We start from the raw sequence: 17,541 nt of genomic DNA, 5'->3' as shown, positions 1-17,541 counted from the left end.
TGAGGTATTGTGTGACATGTGACAAAGACAGGCCAGGCCCGAACACTATAAAATGATACCTTCAACATTAGGAGAGGAGAGCGCGGTTTGCAATCGATCTGCTGGATAGCAAGTTAACTTTAGTTCCGAAAAAAACCTGAATCCTTTCAATTTACCGGGAAGGTAAACCCTAGTCGCAAACCTAACTTATATATGAATGGTACAGAAATCAAAGATGCAAAGTCATAAGCACCTAAGTATTACTTTACAAAGTAACTGTACATGGAAAATGCACATTGGTGATATTGTAAGGAAATGTTGTCCTCTGGTTAATTGTTTAAGAAGTTATAAATATCGTCTATCCCGAACTACATTAGAAACTATGTACAAATAATTTATTTTACCAATTTTGATTATTGCTGTCATATTTGGGACAACGGTACTAATGAACAAGCTAACTTATTGGAAAAATGACACGTTTATATGCTCCCAGGTAATCCCATAGATGTTCAATTGGCGATAGATCGGGTGACAGGGCTGGCCATTGAAGCAGAGGCACATTATTGTTCGCTAGGTACTGATTTTAAACACGTGCTGTGTGCGCTCTTGCATTATCTTGCTGGAAGGTGTGCATATCCTGGTGCTGATGAAAGAATGGGATGACGTGATTTGCCAATATGTTATTCCTGTAGTAAAGGGCATTAACTCTTCCACGACAAACATGGAGCTCTGTTCGATGGTTATGACTGATGCCGCCCCACACCATGACACTCCCTCCCCCCATCGATCTGTCTGTACAACGCAGTCATTGTGGTAACGTTCTCCACGTCGACGCCACACTCGCAGTCGACCGTCAGCATTCCGTAAATGAAAACGGGACTCATCAGAGAACAGCACACCATGCCACTGCCGCCATCTCCAATGACGATGCCTTTTGGCCCAACGCAGACGTTCATTTCGATGTCGATCAGTGAGTATGGGTCCAACATATGGACGTCGAGCATGTAGCCCTGCTGAGCGGAGACGTCGACGTACGGTGTCAGCACTGATCAATTCCGTCGGCCTTGTACGGTTGCTGCAGTCCTGGTAGCCGGAAGAGTACGATCACGAAGATGCCGACGAACAATATGGCGATCCTGACGTGGTGTAGTTACACGACGTTGACCCGGACGTGGTCGATCTCTGGTGGTTCTTGTCTGCTGGTATCTGCTCAGTAGCCTGAGGACTGTTGAATGATGGCATTGAAACCGTTGTGCAACGACTCTACTTGACGTACCAACTTGAAGCATGCTCAAGGCACGTTCACGTTCCTCTGCTGTTAATCTTGGCATTTCTTGTGTCAGTACCCTTTACGTCTGCAGCAACAAGTGATGTGGCTTTTAAAAGTCTGTCTTTTATAGCCCTATTCTACATGCTTCCCGTGAAACAAAACACGTTTTCATGATGTGCACGCAATTTGTTGCGTTTTGGCGATTTCGCTCACAAAAAATTTAGGAAGGGGTTTTGACGAGCTGTACGTTCTTCTTCATGCTTCGCCCAGAACGTCGTATATTACGCATTCACTTATATATTTTCATATGACTTAAGCCCGGATGAAAATACATCCATTTTCATGGTGGTGCGTTTTCAATGCTGTTCAGTATATATACACATCTAGCTTGGTATGTACAATTTATTTGTTACGTCTAACCTACATTGATGTATTTATTGTAAATATGTCCTGTGTGTAATGGAGGGGAATTAACATAACCGCTTCGCTTGTTTACCAATCCATTTTCACACTTTTGTGAAAATAACTATGTTTAAACCACTTCGGGAATTAACAAAACGCCAAAATATTTCACAATTATTTTCCCGTTTATTTAATTATGATAACGAGTTCTACACATTTTATGGACTATTTCTTCACCCATGCAGTGACTGTAAATGACTGGATTAAAAGAAAACGAAAGTCAGTGTATCTTGTGCCAATTGGATTTTAATTGTTTGGCTTCTAATCCCAGCATAATTAGTCTATTGTTATGTTTTTAAGATCTTTTGAACTTCTTAATAACTTTTAGTCAAACTGACGGGAAAATAATTGTAAAAGACTGAAATATTTTTGCTTTTTGTAAATATTGCTTGAGCCAAATCGGTCATTTAACACATTGACTGTAACATATACAGGATTTCAAATTTGCAATCATGCCAACAAAAATGAAATAATATTTTAATGCTAAGAAAATACTTCGTCATTATATAGACCAGTCTGCTCGCCAGATAATATTAAGGTCAAACGGGAAGTCACAGTCACTAGAAATTGTCCTGAATAAAGAAATACGAATATATAATATGGAGTAAAATAAACCGGCGTTCTGTAAATTGTTCTAACATCTGCAAACATTATATGTACGATTAACGACAGCCATCTGCAAGTTATGCATAACGAGATATTAGAGTAACCTCCCTTGAAAAAAGTGGGATCGCGAAACACATAATTCTAGTAGGGGAGTAAGGTTTATTTTATGTGCAGATATTTTCGTTCTGCAATGTGGTACATTTGGAAAATAGTATTTTTACCAAATGTAGGTGTTCTGGTATATGACTCAATATTGTTTTATGCTAAATGAGGCATTATCCTTGTCTTACGTGACGATATTAACTGGATCAAACTAGCTACCACCCCCTCTGTCAACAGACAAGTCCCAACGCGGGAACTTGTGTCCAAACACGTGGTTATGTCCCTTTCTCAGAAAAAAATGTCAGGGTGCATATTATAAAAGTTTGGGTAAGTCGACAACTGTGAAAGAGGAATGGTTGTTTTTGAGTATTTGTCTGTCTCGATATATTGTTGTAAAATGTATGTTTGCAAGTTGGCGTTAGTTTGAGGGTCCCAGTGTCATTGTCACGTGTCTAAAAGTGTGATATCAACACATGAATGCAAAGATAAACAGGGGTAGGCACAGTTGATTAACTCCACACGTCATCAGCAAGATGTGAAGCTGAATGATAATATTGACCTCTTCAAGTTATTGGACCAGCATACTCAAAATCATTCAAGGTAATCTGAAGTACACATATTGGCTTGTTAAAACATTGCTGATGTTTGAGGAAATAGTTATTAGATCTAAATGTATTCAGTTTTACCAGGCTCAAAGAAATTACCTGTGCCAACGCATGGGAGAGAATTCCATTGCAGTTCTACAGAAGGAGAGGTAAAACTTGAAATCAAAATACACCTTGGACAATGTGTTACAGAAAATGACTCTCAGAGGAATCCAAAAATAAATAAATTGTAAACTTTAGAGGATATAAGATTTCCTGATATTTATGAGTCTGTCATGAATTGTTTGGAACAGGAAGGTATTTTTGTTTTCATGAATATGTTCAGTGATTAGTTACAGACTTACTATAATAGCCAGATTCAGGTCAGACAAATGTGCTAAAAATAGTTATTAAATCGCAAAGACTGTAACTTTATCCCCTAATGAAGTCATGTATGTTCCATAAACACCTGGCACTAACTATCGAATAGTTCACTATATAGCTCACAGTGTCGCCTCCTGGATCCTGAAAACTGACCCTAGTATATTCGTTCAATGTTGGTTTTGTGTGAGACAGTTCGTTCAAGTGTGCCGGTGTAAGTTTTGTGTCCTATGCATGCATGATGGGTCACGTCATGCCAAGTGTGATGTTGCTAGAATAAACTCCTCGATGATACCGAGTCATCCTGTCACCTTTGCTTGCTCAGTACAGACATTGAAGGAATATATGAATATCATTGGTTATAGATTTCGTTAGTGATTCCTTGAAATCTGAAAACAACAAATCGTCAATGAAATCAATCAATTGCAAAATGACTGCGAGAGACAGCAATGAATATATCAGCAGTTATCCATTAGGAAGATGTCTCGTCCAGGGTCAGCTGGTGTATCACACTTGTCTACTGGCCCCAGGCTGTTCCTGGTAGTCAAGATATGGACAGTATGTTGGACAGCTTGGCCCAGTGTCAGGGTTGATCCAGGCCTTCTTGGAGGCTGATATTCAGCCTAAACATTCCCCAAGTTTCAGTTAACAGTGGTTAAAGATGTCCTCATTCAGGCTATTATAAATTCCAACTTTATGTTTTATTGCCTTGCAGATGTGACCTAGTTTGACATTATTGAGTGCAATGCAAGAATTTGAACCTCACCAAAATAAGAGCATGATTTCAGAGCATGTGTTTACACACGCAAATACTTGTGTTATTGACGGCTATATACAGTAAAACTTGTGGTATTGATGGCTATATACGGCAATACTTGTGTTATTGATGGATATATACAGTAATAATCGTCACAATGGCAGCTTGGACCAGCACTGAGTAAGAATCTGCACTCTTCCAATTCAGAGAGTAAGCACTTCTAAGTATGCTTCAGGGTTGATGATGTTGGAACAATTGATGGATGGTTGACATCTTAATAATCTCAATTTAACATTGAGCAGTGCAGTGTAAGCACAGGGCAGTCCTGGGATGGACACTAAGGCTGTTTATGACTTCCAAGACTAGTTGCCTCACCATTGTCGGTCTTAGACTGCCCTGCGCATCTCTCATACTGACAGCTCCCTGACTGCTGTGATGTACGTTCATCTCTCATACTGACAGCTCCCTGACTGCTGTGATGTACGTTCATCTCTCATACTGACAGCTCCCTGACTGCTGTGATGTACGTTCATCTCTCATACTGACAGCTCCCTGACTGCTGTGATGTACGTTCATCTCTCATACTGACAGCTCCCTGACTGCTGTGATGTACGTTCATCTCTCATACTGACAGCTCCCTGACTGCTGTGATGTACGTTCATCTCTCATACTGACAGCTCCCTGACTGCTGTGATGTACGTTCATCTCTCATACTGACAGCTCCCTGACTGCTATGATGTATGTTCATCTCTCATACTGACAGCTCCCTGACTGCTGTGATGTATGTTCATCTCTCATACTGACAGCTCCCTGACTGCTGTGATGTACGTTCATCTCTCATATTCACAGCTCCCTGACTGCTGTGATGTACGTTCATCTCTCATACTGACAGCTCCCTGACTGCTGTGATGTACGTTCATCTCTCATACTGACAGCTCCCTGACTGCTGTGATGTACGTTCATCTCTCATACTGACAGCTCCCTGACTGCTGTGATGTACGTTCATCTCTCATACTGACAGCTCCCTGACTGCTGTGATGTACGTTCATCTCTCATACTGACAGCTCCCTGACTGCTGTGATGTACGTTCATCTCTCATACTGACAGCTCCCTGACTGCTGTGATGTACGTTCATCTCTCATACTGACAGCTCCCTGACTGCTGTGATGTACGTTCATCTCTCATACTGACAGCTCCCTGACTGCTGTGATGTACGTTCATCTCTCATACTGACAGCTCCCTGACTGCTGTGATGTACGTTCATCTCTCATACTGACAGCTCCCTGACTGCTGTGATGTACGTTCATCTCTCATACTGACAGCTCCCTGACTGCTGTGATGTACGTTCATCTCTCATACTGACAGCTCCCTGACTGCTGTGATGTACGTTCATCTCTCATACTGACAGCTCCCTGACTGCTGTGATGTACGTTCATCTCTCATACTGACAGCTCCCTGACTGCTGTGATGTACGTTCATCTCTCATACTGACAGCTCCCTGACTGCTGTGATGTACGTTCATCTCTCATACTGACAGCTCCCTGACTGCTGTGATGTACGTTCATCTCTCATACTGACAGCTCCCTGACTGCTGTGATGTACGTTCATCTCTCATACTGACAGCTCCCTGACTGCTGTGATGTACGTTCATAAATCTGTTTTATTTACGAGTGTTTCATGAAAAAGAAAATTGTTGAACATGCACAAATGTCTTCGAATTTTGAGTCCTCGGCCTTGTGTCACAAAGTGACATTACTATTGCTAGAATAATATTTCTGACTGACCAAGAGTGCTGTCTGAACTGGGCCGGTCTATGCAAGTCCGCTTTCGATAAATGCCACTGTATATTAAATCCCTGTTGGTTAGGGCTGTGTATTGACCTGGATTTTGTATTGCAATATATTGCCATACTTTAGCCTGTATTGCATTATGTATTGCAATATATTGGCAATTTACATTTTCATGAGTTAGTCAGAGTTATAACTTATACCCTGTATCCTTCCCAGCGCGTGACACCTTCGTTATTTTATACTCTTGGTATAGAGAGCTCCGCGGACGGGCTATCGCTGTGAGGAGATGATGAGTGCCCCTTGTACAAGTTGGCTGCAGGCACGAGCGAAACTATCTGGGGTTTCAGTGTTTGCATCGGTCTCCCAGATAATGAGTGCCCCTTGTACAAGTTGGCTGCAGGCACGAGTGAAACTATCGGGGGTTTCAGTGCTTGCATCGGTCTCCCAGATAATGAGTGCCCCTTGTACAAGTTGGCTGCAGGCACGAGCGAAACTATCGGGGGTTTCAGTGCTTGCATCGGTCTCCCAGATAATGGGGGCCCCTTGTACAAGTTGGCTGCAGGCACGAGTGAAACTATCTGGGGTTTCAGTGTTTGCATCGGTCTCCCAGATAATGAGTGCCCCTTGTACAAGTTGGCTGCAGGCACGAGCGAAACTATCTGGGGTTTCAGTGTTTGCATCGGTCTCCCAGATAATGGGGGCCCCTTGTACAAGTTGGCTGCAGGCACGAGCGAAACTATCGGGGGTTTCAGTGTTTGCATCGGTCTCCCAGATAAGGGGGGCCCCTTGTACAAGTTGGCTGCAGGCACGAGCGAAACTATCTGGGGTTTCAGTGTTTGCATCGGTCTCCCAGATAATGGGGGCCCCTTGTACAAGTTGGCTGCAGGCACGAGTGAAACTATCTGGGGTTTCAGTGTTTGCATCGGTCTCCCAGATAATGAGTGCCCCTTGTACAAGTTGGCTGCAGGCACGAGCGAAACTATCTGGGGTTTCAGTGCTTGCATCGGTCTCCCAGATAATGGGGGCCCCTTGTACAAGTTGGCTGCAGGCACGAGTGAAACTATCTGGGGTTTCAGTGTTTGCATCGGTCTCCCAGATAATGAGTGCCCCTTGTACAAGTTGGCTGCAGGCACGAGCGAAACTATCGGGGGTTTCAGTGCTTGCATCGGTCTCCCAGATAATGGGGGCCCCTTGTACAAGTTGGCTGCAGGCACGAGTGAAACTATCTGGGGTTTCAGTGTTTGCATCGGTCTCCCAGATAATGGGGGCCCCTTGTACAAGTTGGCTGCAGGCACGAGCGAAACTATCGGGGGTTTCAGTGCTTGCATCGGTCTCCAAGATAAGGGGGGCCCCTTGTACAAGTTGGCTGCAGGCACGAGCGAAACTATCAGGGGTTTCAGTGTTGCACTGGGGGGTTGGAGCATGCCCCCTCGTGTAATCTTTTCAAATGTAGACCTTAAATGGTGTATTTTAAGCCTTTCTGAGCACAAATAAAGTGTCTGGTTGAAATTTTTAAGTGTCTGTGTATCACATGATTATTGGGAGGCAAGAGAAACTGGAAATAAAACAATGATAAATAAGAGTAAAGTAAACATTTTTAAAAATGAAAAACACATGTGGGTTTCTTTTTTTGCTTCCCATACTTTTTCAGTGCATATTTTTGTATATTGGACGCCATTAACCGAACACTGGATTTGTTTACACAGATGAGTAGACATATTTTAAGATAATCATGCAGGAAATGCTATTTCATGTGACTTGTATCTGTTTGTAGTTTTTCTCTTAAACTCGCAACAGCGAAACACATGGCTAATTAACAATAAGCTGGATGAAGCACCTTTTTCATGCATTATTCACAACGGTAGACATGGTAGAGTTCTGGTATGCAGGGTTTCAGATGGCCCTCGGTCACCGGTCATAGACCGATAAACTTTCTATTTGACCGATGGTTTGTTTAAGTTGTCGGACTTTTGACCGATAGAAATGCTAAGCAAGGCATCACACGTGTCATAATTTCATGATTAAATAGTAAATAGTTAGGATTATTCCACTTGGGGTACCAATTTAGAGCCATCGTTTTTAATGCTCTCATAAAGTATAGTGCCAATCGAGACTCAGTTGTCCTTGTGTCTGGGGGATGGGGGGGTGAAGTTGATGGCAGTATTGCTCCCAGACCCAGCGGGAAGCTGGGTGTGCGGAAGCTATGCCTGACTTTTTAAAAGTACTGATTTAACTTCGAAATTTTACTGCATCCGGCATCTTTGTTTATGTGACTTATTGACTTTTGCGACAGACTTATTACATTTCTTGGGTCCAAGTCATTGACCTGTATACAGCTTTTTGTGTCAAAATCACTGGTATGTGTGTTACCTATGCTACACATCTGTAAGAAGTACAGGTACACATGTTGATGAGATTCATGGGGTAATGACATGGTAGAGTTCTGGTATGTGTGTTACCTATGCTACAGATCTGTTAAGAAGTACAGGTACACAAGTTGATGAGATTCATGGGATAATGACATGGTAGAGTTCTGGTATGTGTGTTCCCTATGCTACAGATCTGTTAAGAAGTACAGGTACACACGTTGATGAGATTCATGGGGTAATGACATGGTAGAGTTCTGGTATGTGTGTTACCTATGCTACAGATCTGTTAAGAAGTACAGGTACACACGTTGATGAGATTCATGGGGTAATGACATGGTAGAGTTCTGGTATGTGTGTTACCTATGCTACAGATCTGTTAAGAAGTACAGGTACACACGTTGATGAGATTCATGGGGTAATGACATGGTAGAGTTCTGGTATGTGTGTTACCTATGCTAAAGATCTGTAAGAAGTACAGGTACACACGTTGATGAGATTCATGGGGTAATGACATGGTAGAGTTCTGGTATGTGTGTTACCTATGCTACAGATCTGTTAAGAAGTACAGGTACACACGTTGATGAGATTCATGGGGTAATGACATGGTAGAGTTCTGGTATGTGTGTTACCTATGCTAAAGATCTGTTAAGAAGTACAGGTACACAAGTTGATAGATTCATGGGGGAATGGCGTAGTGTTGTTATACTGTTGGTTTTTTTAGTTTTCCTTCATATGCAACTCAAAGTTAATGAGGTAATTCTGTGTGATGTGCATATTTGCAGAGCTTATCTGAAGCTCTAAAAAACATAAAGCAACACAACTATATTTTATGTGTCGTTTCCGGAACCCCATTTTTGAAAACTATGAAATACTTTTCATCCAAATCTGGTTCATGTATTGACCAATGGCTGAAGTGGTGCCTTTTGTTATTTAGGAATTTTTGAAAATTTGATTTTCCCTGTTTCCATGGAAATAAGTTAGACTTTGACTCTGTTCACAGTGGTGTGTATATCTGGACCATATCTCTAAATCCAATAGATATTCTTTCTTGAAGCTGTGCACACACAGTGACCAGGTTGACAGCTTGTGTCTTTTGCTATTTAAGGATTTTTAGAATTTTTCTGTTTCCATGGCAGCAAGTTTGATGATTTTGACACTGTTCATAGTGTTGTGTACCTGACAGAGAAATACAAACTTCAGAATCCTGATTCCATGGTATTGTTTTGAAAAGTCAGTAACTACTCTTGTATACGGACAGACATATTCAAGAAATTCTCTCATCAAGTTGGACTTAAGTAAGTCAGATGATTCGTTCTTTCGAATTTGTGGGGGCTGGGGGGATTTGTCATGTTCTGATGGATCTTGTTGTTTAGATTGGGCCAAATTGTTTTATGAAGCTGATAACTGATTGGCTCAAGAGACCATCCATTTAGATTGTGTTGTTAGAGTTTGCACGGGCTCACTGTGTACGTAGAGAGTATTGTATCAGAGTAAGACCTGGATGTGTTTATCGCACGGCGCCATGCACCATTTGTTTTTGGTTTGAGAAAGTTACATGGTCATGAGCAATTGTTGAAAAGATGTAAGACCACATTTTTGTTTGTTTCTTGGTTTATGGATGCTCTTTCAAAGTCCAAATGTTGAATAAAAGCAAAGGGAAGTTACTCTGATATTTCTTGCTGGGATCCTTCTGTAATGCCATCAGGGCGTGTCACTGCAGAGCCAGAATGGTGTCGTCTTAAAACATTTCACCATGACATGAATATTGTTATATTGTCATTTGTGCACAAACTGTGTGCCAGGGATATAATAAAATGTTCTTGAAAAATTGAGTTTTACTATTGTTCTCCAGAATATTTTTTTTATATACCTACCTAACTTTTTAGGACAAACAATCCGAGGGTTTTTGTTTGTTTGTTTATTTTGATTTGCCTATCTCACTTTTGAAATGAGTTATAAATCCGTAAACCAAGAAATAAATAAAAAATGTCACCTAAACAAACTTTTATAAGAAACCCTCAGCTTGAATAATTGACGTGTCAGGCTACAGGAGTAAACATATAGTATGCTAAGCATAGGGAGGTAACTCTCAGAGAGAAGTGTGATTCATGGTTATATATAAACTACGCACTCAGAACAAAGTGGGTTTCAATTTTAACAATATCTGCATGTCTCTGCTGATCTACTTCATTATGAAATAATATTATAACAATGTAACTATTACTTTGAAAAGAGTAATTAGGAATTTTTTTTAATAACTTTAAAACATTTTAGTCCCATTCCGGTTAGCCATTGTGTCACTGCCTAAATTGTTCGTTCAGTTCTAAACAAGACTTCATATGTTGCTAACATAAAATGTGCCAACCAGAGAGTTGTTATGTCATTCCATTCAGTTAATATTTAAAAGGCATTGATCACACATGCCACTACATGATTGTGTCAATTTAATACCTCTTGTACCTCTTAATACCTCTGAAAACAGTTGGGGCATGGGTGGCCCAGTCGTCTAAGGCGCCGCGATTTGCTGTGCAGAGTTGCGTCTCTTGGGCACACCAGAAACCTATATTTTTTACTTATCCTCCATTACTCCTTAATGCATTCACTGCTTACCTTGCGACTAAAAAACTGGGTGAAGATGGTCCTGGGTGAAGATAAATAAACTGTTCCTGAATCCCTCTTTTATACCACGCCATCGCCATCCCTGTGACCTCACGTGACCTAGGTCACCTCTGCGCATCACTGCCTGTCGTGCTACAGCTAGGACGTGTACCAGCGGAGATCTTGTTTTGGATTTATTTAGACCTTCAGTTTTCGTCTACTATTCTAAAATTCATCTGCGATGGGTAATGTATTCCTTTCATATTACTTTTAACATGTTGTGAAGTTGTATGTGATTTATTTAGGCGTAAAAAGACTTCGTCTTTTTCCCCCGCAACGTGCTATCTGTTCACCGCCATTTTTAATTGTGTTACAATTGTTTGCCTGCCAGGGTATTCAATTTGTTTACAATTCTCAGCTATGTACGTATGACATATTTTATGTGTTTTTGAATTCTACTAGCTTTGATGTTTCATTGAGTTGCGTATATATACAAACCATTGAATACACATTCAACTCGTTACAAAACTTGCTGATAGATTACTAATTGTCTACGGCAGTTTTTATCCCCCCGGCATATAATGTTGGGGGATATAGCAATCAGCCAGTCTGTCTGTCTGTCCATCTGTCCGTCCGTAATCATTTCCTTTTCCAGGGCAGAATTCCAAAACCATTCAGTGTATTTGATCGAAACTTGGCAAATCTATCAGGCACATACTGAAGTGGTGGCTTTTGATATTTTGGGATTTTTCGCATTTTTATTTTTTTTAAATTTTATGGAATGAAGTTGGACATAGACTCAATTGGGGATGGGGTTCGTTTCCGGGGCAGAATTCGAAAACCATTCAGTGTATTTGATCAAAACTTGGCAAATCTATCAGGCACATACTGAAGTGGTGCCTTTTGATATTTTGGGATTTTTCGAATTTTTATTTTTTTAAAATTTTTATGGAATGAAGTTGGACATAGACTCAATTGGGGATGGGTTAGTTTCCGGGGCAGAATTCGAAACCATTCAGTGTATTTGATCGAAACTTGGCAAATCTATCAGGCACATACTGAAGTGGTGCTTTTTGATATTTATTTTTTTACAAATTTATATTTTTTACAATTTTTATGGAAAGAAGTTGGACCTAGACTCCATTGGGGAACGGGTTCGTTTCCGGGCCAGAATTCGAAAACCATTCAGTGGGTAAACGATGTATTCTTCTTAAAGAACATTCAACTGTTGATTCATTACATACAGAATTGCACATTTACTAGTGGTTACTTTACAGACAGCTGCCAGGGGGATATGTCATCTTTCTGATGACTCTTGTTCCAGTCTCTTTTCATCAAAATATCTATATTGCGTAACTTACGCTTGGGCATTGTACTAATTGTCGTGGAAAAATATCTGTTAAAGACCCTCACCCACGTTGTTTGACATGCATGCAAACTTGTGCACCAAATTCTAAATGTGTTTTTTGTGTAAATCTCTCTCCAACAAGTTTTACGAGGTATAGGCAGGTCACTCACAAACGTATTATAACCAGGGTATTTTGGAAAAAGGGTTTTTAATATTTACTTAAAATAGTTTACTAAATTAAGCTTTTGGGTAAAATATAGACGCATATGAGAGAAGTGACTGTACAGGGTGAGGGCATCACCCCAGGGCAAATGATTATTGATTTTGCTTCTCTTAAGTGATAGAGATAACTTTTCATTAGTACGATGAAATTAGTAGAATCTGGTCTTGCAGTTTAAGGGCCAGAAGGGAAATGAATGGATGAAACAAAAATTGTTAGTCTTGATGTGATCAAATATTTCTGAGTGCTACTACGTGATTGGAATGTCTAAATAACAAGCTTGGGTATCTTTTCGGCGCCTTCCAGTCTGACAGAGTATTGGGTTTTCATCTAGGGTTGTTTTGAGTTGTGGGTATGTTCGGTTGACAAATGATTTGACCATTAATTTAGGAAATTAGTTGAGTGTTTGGTTAAGAGGAACTTGATAGAAAGACTGATTGAAATGGGAATTGGGGTTCATAGAGAAGTGAGCGTTATGACTCATTTCTCATGATGTCAAAAATGATTTTGGTGGGAGGAGCTAAAATTATCATCGATAGTTTTTTGTTAGTTGTCCGAGAGTGGTGCGGGGAGTCGGGAGCATACAGCTGAACAGAGAGGTTCGCTGTAGATTGGGATCCCAGGTCAGAAAAGAAGTAGAGTTAAATGTTGATCAGAAAAACTGTCAGGCTCTTCAACGCATCATCTAGGTATGTGTTGTTCTTAAGTAATACAGGCAACAACAAGAACTTATCTGAGGACCAGGGGCGGTCGGGTAGCCTAGTGGTTAAAGCGTTCGCTCGTCACGCCGAAGACCCGGGTTCGATTCCTGACATGGGTACTATGTGTGAAGCCCATTTCTGGTGTCCCCTGCCGTGATATTGCTGGAATATTGCTAAAAGGGGCGTAAAACCATACTCACTCACTCACTATCTGAGGACCATGTGTGTATATTTATGATTAATTCTATCATAAATAAAAAAGACTTGAGCAAACCATCTGACTTGTGATTTTGAGAGAGCTACATCATCCCTAGAACCAAGGAGTAGTTGATAAGTACAAGTGACCAAAGGTAGAAGGGTAAAGTACCCGGAACCTAAGGTTACAGTATAAAGGTAGAGGGGTAAAGTACCCGGAACCTAAGGTTACAGTATTTTGCAGCAATTCTGTAGAGGGACTAGGAAGATGTCACAATCGCAAATTAGCGAGGGACAGGGTTCGGTCATTACAACGAAACCTTTATCTTCCACGTGTAATATGTCGGCCATTACTGTCTACATCTGCTAGATCTGCACCAGATGCTTTGTTGGGGGTATCGCAAACCCAAGCCACGCACAAGTCTACCGCTGACCGCCTCATTTCAGTGCCTTCCCCGGGTAGCTGACCGCCTCATTTCAGTACCTTCCCCGGGTAGCTGACCGCCTCATTTCAGTGCCTTCCCCGGGTAGCTGACCGCCTCACTCAGTGCCTTCCCCGGGTAGCTGACCGCCTCATTTCAGTGCCTTCCCCGGGTAGCAGGGTGGATAAAAAAGATACTATTTAAACACATCGGTCGATTCCGATCAACCCTTTGATGTCAGTGAGATATGATTAAATCTTTGGATGAGGACTTTTCCAGGCTAACACTTATGCCGCCATTCAAGCCTCCCAGGTTTAGAAAGGATGAATTTCCTATTCATGGCTTTGAGGCAGCAGACCAGGCACGTAGTTTGGACGAGGATATACAGAGAATGACAAGCTCGTCAAGGCCTACTACTCTTAAGGTTCAGGATACCAGAGTTGCGTTTATTAAAACGGAAATTCGAAGGGTATTAAAACCTTTATCAGCATTAGCATTGTCAACACCTGGGGTAGACACATGGTAGAGCAGGATCTATCAGAGGATAACCCTAACCAACTAGATCAGCTCCAAACCATTGTTGATTTTCAACAGCGTCAGTTTGACCATATGATAAATGACCTTAAAGCCGCGCTGGCAGAAATAAATGTCACACGGAGACTTCGGTATTTAGCCCTATCCATTTGGGATTCAGAGTTTAAGTGCAGGTTATTACGTCATCTTGGTCTTCCACATCTCTGTTCAATGAACAAATTAGGACATGCATGCCAAAGTTCCCAGTTAAGCTAGGGATGAAATTGCAATCAAGGCTTTGGAGCACGTTTCTCAGAGTTTATCCCAGCGATCAGGCAGGTCAGGCAATTACAGGCCTAGACGCTAGTCTCTCAAGCAAGGACAGGCGAAAGATTCCTTTCAAGTTAGAGGGCGTGGCAGAGGGAAACCTCAAGGTTCTTATCAATCCCGACGTGGTAAATACAACAGTAAGTGAGGGGATAAGAGGGTCAAACACTGAAATGTTGGACAGTCACGACCTGGATCCCCCACCCCCGGGTGTCCCAATAGTCCATACCCCTGTAGGCGGGAGACTGAAACGATTTTTGAAGAACTGGAGCATCCTCAAGGACGTTCTCAACATTCTACGTCACGGTTACCAACTAGATGTAGAGGTATTTCCACTGTTGACCACGGCGCCTCTCCCTTGGAATTTTCCAAGAAAGCAACGTCTGCTATTAAAGGCCAACATAGACTTGCTGTTGGGAAAGAGATCCGTAGAGATTATACACACACCAGTGTTAACACCAGGGTTTTATTCTCACATCTTCCTGGTACCCAAGAAGGGCTCAGACAAGATGAGAATGATACACAATCTTTCTGTTTTCAACGAACGTTACTTGAAGCGTCCACCCTATTTCTGCCTCATCAAATTGAGACGACTCAAAACCAGCATAAAAGTGTTCAATTCCTTGATCAGTTTCGATCTGCAGGATGCATATCTGCACATACCGATCCATCCCAACGGCTGCAGTTTCCTCAGGTTCCAGTTCAATGGGGTCCACTACCAGTGGGCAGTACTCCCATTTGGCATTTCAGTGGCCCCGTGGCTATTTACACGAGTAATGAAGCCCATAACTGTGTTTCTACAGCTGAGGAACATTTGGTTCCAGTCGTACATAGACGACTGTCTCCTGTTTCATCAACACCAGATTAGTTTGCAACCGGATCTCTCCAGAAGGTTACTGTATCAACTGGGATGGAAGATCAGTGAGGTGAAGTCGGAGTTAACTCCATCATTTCGACTCCAATCAGGCTTGGGCAGTGGACGCGTTCAGCATCCCTTGGGAAGGGCTAAAAGCGTACGCTATTCCGCCACCTGTTTTACTTCCCAGGGTAATGTAAAAGATGAAGGAGACAAGGATACTTGCTCTGACTTTGGTCGCGACCTGATGGCTGGCGAGAGGGTGGTTCATCGAGCTCAGAAATATAGCAGAAAACGATACACTACCCCTCTCACAGTGGTCCAACCTACTTAACCACCCTCACAGCTAATTGCCTAATCCAGCACCAGACAGATATCTTCTGCACGGTTGGTTCGTCTTAAAAAGGCGTCAAGTGCAAAAGGCTACTCGGCACGGGCAGCAAAAGCTGTAACGTTAGCTCATCCTCCCTCTACTAGAGGCCTTTACGATGACAAGTGGGGATCGTTTGAAACATTTTGCAAGGCAAATAGTCAAGACCCTACTACTGCGTCACTTCAGTTTTTAGCTGAATACCTCCTACATTTGCGTACCCAAAGACACTTGAAAGGTAGCACCATTACTACGTATTTGGTTGCACTTAACTCAGTATTGGCCGTTCCGGAAAATCTTAAGATGACTAAGGTCCCGGAACTACAGGCCCTACTACCCTCATTCAGGCTTGAGGATCAGAACGCCAACTTCCGCCCACCTGCATGGGATTTGAACATGGTACTTCAAGGTTTGCGAGGGCCCCCCTTTTCATCCGCTGTTCCAAGACTAAGCGTGGTTCAAGGAAGGGGTTATTTATACCTGTGTCTACTACGTCCACAACCGAAGTCACTCGCAACACCATATCTCTATTGTTACACGCAGTCATCCTTCAGGTCTATTCGATCGCCAATTTGGATCCACCAAGAGCGAATAATCCTCATGAGATCAGGGCATTAGCCTCTACCATGGCCTTACACAACAATTGTACTATTAAGACAATCATGGAAGGATGTTTTTGGAGGTCTGACACAGTCTTTGCCAGTCAGTATCTTCGCGATGTGACTCTTGAGGACGTCGAAGGTGTACATAGTTTTGGGCCGTTGGTTGTAGCTCAGCAAGTTACCAACCCTTGACGCAAATAATGTACGCACCCAAAACAGAGCCTTTCCCTTTCTGGTGCAGTCGATCAGATTTTGCCAGTGGAAGAATATGAGACAAGCAATTGTCCGCAGGGCTCCATTTTTCTAGTAAGTAAAGATTTGGCTGATGAGCTATTTGTCTTTATTACTAAAGATATATAGGGAACTAGTCTTTAATTCCTATGTTCAATGTTTTTTTGCACATTGATAGAACCCTACTGTTTTTCTGAACTTTACCACTTCACGGTTTACCGACCAATCAGTGTCGTACCCTTCAGGGTGTGAATTATTGAGGATTCTGTATTCTGAGAGTTCTGACTTCCAAACCGTACAATACAGGTGCATTAAGGAGTAATGCAGGATAAGTAAAAAACATTAGTAAAATCTAAATATTTTTTACATTTGTATACTTATCCTGCATTACTACGTTTAAGGCCCACCCGTCGCAGACTTGCCTCCCTACTTTGGCTTCAGAAACCTCAAAAGTATGTTTTTTAAGCTCGGGTAACAGGCAGTGATGTGAAGAGGTGACCTAGGTCATGTGAGGTCACAGGGACGGCGACGGCGATGTGGTATGAAAGGGGGATTCAGGAACAGTATAATTATCTTCACCCAGGACCATCGCCGGTACGCTGTCCCAGTTTTTTTGTCGCAAGGTAAGCTGTGAATGCATTAAGGAGTAATGCAGGATAAGTATACAAATGGAAAAAATATTTAGATTTTACTAAGATTGTGAGTTCGAATCCCAGTTCACCCTAATTGTGTTTCTAGGTTTGTCAGGACCATACCCGTGCTTGTGGGTTTCACTGAAGTGGTAAATGTCGGAGATCAGCATCACTTCAGGCTTTCCTCCCACATTAAGCTGACACAGTGTGATATAACTGAAATACT

At 41.9% G+C, this 17,541-nt stretch overlaps 1 protein-coding gene across 2 annotated transcripts in view; it reads left to right on the top strand.

The window, feature by feature from the left end:
* Positions 1-2,472: 2,472 nt before the first annotated feature.
* Positions 2,473-17,541, top strand: part of LOC124128750 — a 60,753-nt gene continuing 45,684 nt past the window's right edge. The window contains exon 1 of one of the 2 annotated variants that reach the window (XM_048400671.1): positions 2,473-2,746. The gene's annotated coding sequence lies outside the window, so the exon portion shown is untranslated. Of the gene's footprint in view, positions 2,747-2,777; positions 3,020-17,541 lie in introns of those variants that run through there. The other variant, XM_048400672.1, reaches the window with a different exon arrangement.

The sequence above is a fragment of the Haliotis rufescens genome, unplaced genomic scaffold (genome assembly GCF_023055435.1).
Source record: "Haliotis rufescens isolate VD_foot unplaced genomic scaffold, xgHalRufe1.0.p SCAF_2, whole genome shotgun sequence".
Taxonomy (NCBI): domain Eukaryota; kingdom Metazoa; phylum Mollusca; class Gastropoda; order Lepetellida; family Haliotidae; genus Haliotis; species Haliotis rufescens.
This window is presented reverse-complemented; position numbering and strand designations above follow the sequence as displayed.